Here is a 7766-nt window from a genome sequence, read left to right on the forward strand (position 1 = left end):
GTGAAATGTGTCCTCTGCATTTGACCCATCCTCTTGTTCACCACCTGGGAGGTGAGGGGAGCAGTGGGCAGCAGCGGTGCCGCGCCCGGAAATCATTTTTGGTGATTTAACCCCCAATTCCAACCCTTGATGCTGAGTGCCAAGCAGGGAGGTAATGGCTCCCATTTTTATAGTCTTTGGTATGACTCGGCTGGGGTTTGAACTCACAACCTACCCATCTCAGGGCGGACACTCTAACCACTTGGCCACTGAGTAAAAGGGTTGTTTCTTTCTGTTATTAATATTCTGGTTCCTACATTATATATCAATATATATCAATACAGTCTGCAGGGATACAGTCCGTTAGCACACATGATTGTATTTTTTTATGACAAAAAAAATATATATATATAAAAAATAATAATAATAACACCCCGGTCCGTGGGACAAATTTTCAAGCGTTGACCGGTCCGCAGTTACATAAAGGTTGGGGACCACTGCATTACAGGGACAAGCGGTATAAAATGGATGGATGGATACTATCAGTGATTAAAATCAGCTTAAGTCACTGAATGTTCAACTGATTTTCAGGCCGTTTGCTTGAATTTAAATGTCAGACACGTAATTATCATGCAACATATTTTGATTCAACATTAAAATGCTGCTTTTCATAGCAAAATAAATACATAGTGTGGCAGAGTGTGCACTATCATTAAAACTTGCTGTTTGTTTGCATATTAAAACAGAATGGTAGATAATAATAACGAAAAAATCAATACCAAACTATTTTAATAATATCACGTTGTGTATGAGAATAAACTGAAAAAAATGTTTATATATACAAAAGCCAAAAGCAGTGAAGTTGTCACGTTGTGTAAATGGTAAATAAAAAGAGAATACAAACAAATCCTTTTCAACTTATATTCAATTGAATAGACTGCAAAGACAAGATATTTCATGTTCACACTGACAAACATATATATTTGTTTGCAAGTAATCATTAACTTAAAATTTAATGGCAGCAACACATTGCAAAAAAGTTTTTACCACTGTGTTACATGGCCTTTCCTTTTAACAACACTCAGTAAAGGTTTGGGAACTGAGGAGACACATTTTTGAAGTGGAATTCTTTCCCATTCTTGCTTGATTTACAGCTTAAGTCTCATATTTTAGCCTTCATATTGCACCACACATTTTTAATGTCTGGACTACAGGCAGGCCAGTCTAGTACATGCACTCTTTTACTATGAAGCCACACTGCTGTAACACCTGGCTTCTTGCTGAAATAAGCAGGGGCGTCCATGATAACGTTGCTTAGGTGGCAACATGTGTTGTTTCAAAACCTGTATGTACCTTTCAGCATTAATGGCTCCTTCACAGATGTGTAAGTTACCCATGTCTTGGGCACTAATTCACCCCCATACCATCACACATGCTGCCTTTTACACTTTGCGCCTATAACAATCCGGATGATTCTTTTCCTCTTTGGTCCGGAGGACACGACGTCCACAGTTCCAAAAACAATTTGAAATGTGGACTCGTCAGACCACAGAAGACTTTTCCACTTTGTATCAGTCCATCTTAGATGAGCTCAGGCCCAGCGAAGCCGACAGCGTTTCTGGGTGTTGTTGATAAATGGCTTTGGCTTTGCATAGTAGAGTTTTAACTTGCACTTACAGATGTAGCAACCAACTGTAGTTACTGACAGTGGGTTTCTGAAGTGTTCCTGAGCCCATGTGGTGATATCCTTTACACACTGATGTCGCTTTTTGATGCAGTAGCGCCTGAGGGATCCAAGGTGCGTAATATCATGGCTTACGTGCAGTGATTTCTCCAGATTCTCTGAACCTTTTGATGATATGGGGACGGCGTGGCGAAGTTGGGAGAGTGGCCGTGCCAGCAATTTGAGGGTTCCTGGTTCAATCCCCACCTTCTACCATCCTAGTCACGTCCGTTGTGTCCTTGAGCAAGACACTTCACCCTTGCTCCTGATGGGCCTGGTTAGCGCCGTGCATGGCAGCTCCCGCCATCAGTGTGTGTTTGTGTGTGTGAATGGGTAAATGTGGAAATAGTGTCAAAGCGCTTTGAGTTCCTTAAAAAAAAGGTAGAAAAGCGCTATACAAGTACAACCCATTTACCATTTACCATATTACGGAGCGTAGATGGTGAAATCCCAAAATTCCTTGCAATAGCTGCTTGAGAAATGTTGTTCTTAAACAATTTGCTCAGGCATTTGTTGACAAAGTGGTGACCCTCGCCCCGTCCTTGTTTGTGAATGACTGAGCATTTCATGGAAGCTGCTTTTATACCCAATCATGGCACCCACCTGTTCCCAATTAGCCTGTTCACCTGTGGGATGTTCCAAATAAGTCTTTGATGAGCATTCCACAACGTTCTCACTCTTTTTTGCCACTTGTGCCAGCTTTTTTGAAACATGTTGCAGGCATCAAATTCCAAATGAGCTAATATTTTCAAAAAATAATGTTTTTCAGTTCCAACGTTAAATATCTTGTCTTTGCAGTCTATTCAATTGAATATAAGTTGAAAAAGATTTGTTGTATTCTCTTTTTATTTACCATTTACACAACATGACAATTTCACTGCTTTTGGCTTTTATATATATATATATATATATATATATATATATATATATATATATATATATATATATATATATATATATATATATATATATATATATATATATATGTATGTGTGGGGAAAAAAATCACAAGACTATTTCATCTCTACAGGCCTGTTTCATGAGGGGGGTACCCTTAATCGTCAGGAGATTGAGGGAGAAATCTCCTGACGATTGAGGGTACCCCCCTCATGAAACAGGCCTGTAGAGATGAAATAGCCTTGTGATTTTTTTTCCCCACACATACATATATTGCGCTCTACTACGGTATCGAGCACTATTTTTTGGATAACCTTATTAAGATATATATATATATATATATATATATATATATATATATATACATACATATACACACAATATATAGCATATATAGCATATTTCAGTCAAGTTAATAACTCTTACACAGCAGAAGTGTGACAGAAGTCATGTGGTCTAGTGGTTAGAGTGTCCGCCCTGAGACTGGAAGGTTGTGAGTTCAAACCCCAGCCGAGTCATACCAAAAACTATAAAAATGGGAGCCATTTCCTCCCTGCTTGGCACTCAGCATCAAGGGTTGGAATTGGGGGTTAAATCACCAAAAATGATTCCCGGGTGCAGCACCGCTGCTGCTCACTGCTCCCCTCACCTCCCAGGGGGTGAACAAGGGGATGGGTCGAATGCAGAGGACAAATTTCACTACACCGAGTGTGTGTGTGTGTGTGTGACTATCATTGGTACTTTAACTTTAACTTTACTGAGCCAAAAGTTGCGTTATTACAAGCGAGCGTCATTATTCAGGGTTGCAGGACATGGAGGAGGTCAGGTCAAAAGATGAGGCACTCCTCCCTTGGAGAAGCCAAACCATCAGTTTTATATTCCTGCGTGTGTGTGCTGGGTCAGGAGTGTACATCCTGACCATAAAAGGGGGCTTTGTGTGTAAGTGGCTGAAAAACAACAGATGTATGTTAGATGTTTACATCCAGCTAAACATTTAGTCCAGGGGTGTCAAAGTCATTTTAGATGGGGGCCACATGGAGAAAAATATACTCCCAAGTGGGCCGGACTGGTACAATCACGGCACGATAACTTCAAAATAAAGACAACTTCAGATTGTTTTCTTTGTTTAAAAATAGAACAAGCACATTCTGAAAATGTACAAATCATAATGTTGTTGTTTTTTTTACACTTAAATGTTGCTGTTAATAATATTCTACCTTTATTTGTCCTTATTTATACTTTCTGAATAAATGATGTGATAATGTTCATCAGTCAACTCATTGGTGTTCATTTTCAATCTACATCTAAAAAAATAACATCAAAATCAATTTACATGATGTTATTTATATACTTTGCTCATTTTCTTTGATTTTTTTCTTTTTCTTTTACATATGTAGCATCATCTACAAAGATACAAATAATTGCTATTGTGACATCTAGTGGACATATTTGCAGACCAAGGTCCAACTTTGTTGCCTCTTCTTCTGCCAGAACTAATCCAATCCACACACAAATGTCAGTACTAAAGGGCCCTATGTTATTATGTGCCCAGAGTGAAATAGCTACTAGTTAACCTGGTGCTTTGCTTTCTCCAACATGAATATAAACATTCACCATATGCAAAACACAATACCAGTTCATTCATTCACTTCAACACAGACATGTTTTATCGAGGGACGTAACTTTCACACTGCCTTATGTGACGTAGTGAGTGTCATCCGAGGCCAGAAAGGGGCAGAGAGAGTATAGAGAGAGTATAGCCAACAGGATTTTGTATTTGGTGTCCAACATGGCACCCTGTAGTCACGTGAAGGGTTTTTAACCAATCATTTGGGAGACTGTCTGGCCATACTCTCTCTAATTGGTCAAATCCCCTCAGGTGACTGCAGGGCACCTTGTTAGACACCGACTCTGAACCCGGGTTGGCCAAACTCTCTCTCTACACGACTCTGGAAAGGAGCACGCATCAGTGACCTCTAGAGGACAATGCCAGTAAATACACAACATTGTTACTATGTTTTTTTGATTGATTGATTGAAACTTTTATTAGTAGGTTGCACAGTGAAGTACATATCCCGTACAATTGACCACTAAATGGTAACACCCGAATAAGTTTTTCAACTTGTTTAAGTCGAGGTCCACTTAAATTGATTCATTTAATATTCGTTCAGATATATACTATCATCATAATACAGTCACCACACAAGATAACCACATTGAATTATTTACATTATTTACAATCCGGGGAGTGGAGGGGGGGGGGGGGGGGGTAGGTTTGGTTGTTATCATCAGTCATCAACAATTGAGAACAGAGAAATGGATATTGAAACAGTGTAGGTCTGACTTGGTAGGATATGGAGAGAGAGAGAGAGAGAGAGAGAGAGAGAGAGAGAGAGAGAGAGAGAGAGAGAGAGAGAGAGAGAGAGAGAGAGAGAGAGAGAGAGAGATAGAGAGAGAGAGAGAGAGAGATCAGAAGGCATAAGAAAAAGTATCTGCATTTGATTGTTTACATTTGATTATTAACAATCCGGTGAGGGTGTTAGTTTAGGGTTGAAGTTGCCTGGAGGTGAACTTTTAGTGCGGTTTTGAAGGAGGATAAAGATGCCCTTTCTTTTATACCTGTTGGGAGCGCATTCCACATTGAGTTAAGACCTTTGTTAGTTCGGAATCTGGGTTTAACGTGGTTAGTGGAGCTCCCCCTGGTGTTGTGGTTATGGCGGTCATTTACGTTAAGGAAGTTTGACATGTACTTCGGTATCTGTCTGCTGCGTTCGACACCGTCGACCACACCACCTTAATCACTCGTCTTGAGAACTGTGTGGGCATTAAGGGCGCCGCCCTCAACTGGTTCCGGTCGTACCTAACCGACAGGAGTTTTTGTGTAAAAGTAGACAGTTTTATGTCGTCCACAGCTCCTTTACCACATGGGGTCCCCCAGGGCTCAATCCTTGCCCCAATTGTATTTGCGCTTTACCTTCTCCCCCTTGGTTCTATTTTTAGGAAGTACAGTATTGAATTTCATTTTTACGCCGATGATTGCCAGATTTATTTTCCCATGGCACAAAATAACACGGTTCAACATCTTATTGACTGCCTGCACGACATCAAAGTCTGGCTTTCAGCTAACTTCCTGAGCCTAAATGAAGATAAAACAGAAGTTATTTTGTTCGGTCCAAGTCGCTCTCCCTCCCCCAACGTTGACCTCGGCACTCTGACCCCGTATCTCAGCGACTGTGTCACAAACCTGGGGGTAAAGTTTGACTCAGATTTTAAATTCGAAAAACAAATCAGCAGCGTCGTTCAAAAAAGTTTTTATCAATTACGCCAAATAGCGAAAGTGAAACCGCTTCTATCAAGTCATGATCTTGAGAAATTAATCCACGCCTTTATCTCGACTCGTCTTGATTACTGTAATGCCCTGTATGTAGGCATTAGCCAGGCCTCCCTCGCCCGCCTGCAGCTCGTGCAGAACTCTGCTGCTCGTCTGCTAACACAGACCCGCAGACGTGAGCACATCACCCCTATTTTAGCGTCCCTTCACTGGCTCCCTGTGCGTTACCGAATACATTTTAAACTCCTTTTATTTGTTTTTAAATGTCTAAACAACCTCGCGCCAACCTATCTCTCCGACCTCCTTCAGCCTTACTGCCCCACCCGATCCTTAAGATCAGCCGATCAGCTGCTGTTGACGGTCCCTGACACAAGGCTGAAGCTTAGAGGTGACAGAGCTTTCGCCGTTGCTGCTCCCAAGCTCTGGAACGACCTACCCCTGAGTGTTAGACAAGCCTCCTCTCTTCCTGTTTTTAAATCTCTCTTAAAAACATACTTTTATTCCATGGCTTTTAACACTGAGTGATATCCATCCTGCAATGGCGCCCCATAATACACCTGCTGTGATCCTGTTTTTATGTTTTTATTTATTCTATTTTAATTATTTATTTTTTATCGTGTTCTGTTTGTGTTGTGTTGTGTTTGCTCGGTACTCGTTTTATCTTTTAACCTGTTCATTGTACAGCACTTTGGCTACCCCTGTGGTAAATTTTAAATGTGCTTTATAAATAAAGTTGATTTGATTTGATTTGATTTGATCAGGGAGGTGTAGCAGATTTTATAGACTCACTGTCTTACATTGTTGTGTTCATATATGTTTATATTGTTCACAAAATGATGGTCAAAATCATTTAATGATCTTGAAAACTTTCCCTGTATTTACTGGGTGGTGTGATCAATACCAACATGTACAGTAACACCCACAAACACTTGCACTTTGTCAGCAAAGTTCTTGTGACAAAGAAAAGAAAATAATAATGTTGCTGAGCTATTGCTCCGCCTATCCTCCCCCGAGCCACTAACCACTTCATCTGGGACACAAAGGACAAGACAAAACTTCAACACAAAATGTATGCATCCTTTCCAACGGCCACTGGGGGGCAGTAGAGGTAACTATTCCAGCAAGGTTTTACAAAATGCTTTACAAGGTCTTACTCAAATTGTCTACCTGGTCTGTGTGACTACACTCTGGCAACCCATCTTGTCTGATATAGTCCTCAAACATACATGTTGCTACTGTAAAGGCACGCTGGAAAAGGTTGACATAGCGTGTAAAGTAGTCCCTAACCACAAGTACACACCTGTTGCCCTGAGATGTAACAGGTAACTCAGTAATATTCATAGCGGCAGGTCCTATCATGTTGGAATGTACCATCTTTATCTTTCATGATGGTCACTGCGGTTAAGTAGCTTGGATCAAGCGTCCAGTCAATGTTTGGCTTTACCGTGTCTAATTTCACATTTCACTTTCCTTTTCTTGGATGCTTTGCCACCAGAAGATTCAGCCTCACACTTTTCCCTCCTCCCACTTTTAGTACTTTGGCCACAGCGAGTCAATCACATGAATTGTTTCAGCTTTAGTTTTTACTTCCTGATCCAACCCTGGCTTGGAATCTAACCCTGGCTTGGAATCTAACCCATGCAAGGCAGAACTGCCAAATGTGACTGACTATCCCAAACAGAAATAAAACTATAAAATGGGTGAAGTCAGCACAAAGCGTCAGATGGACAGAACAAGTGTGCCAAGAGCCAAGGTCAAAGTTTTCTTCTGCTTGGAGACGGCACCATATGTAACATTAACATACACACCTTGATGACTTACCCACTAGATTTCTAA

This window comes from Nerophis lumbriciformis, linkage group LG28 (assembly GCF_033978685.3).
Source record: "Nerophis lumbriciformis linkage group LG28, RoL_Nlum_v2.1, whole genome shotgun sequence".
Taxonomy (NCBI): domain Eukaryota; kingdom Metazoa; phylum Chordata; class Actinopteri; order Syngnathiformes; family Syngnathidae; genus Nerophis; species Nerophis lumbriciformis.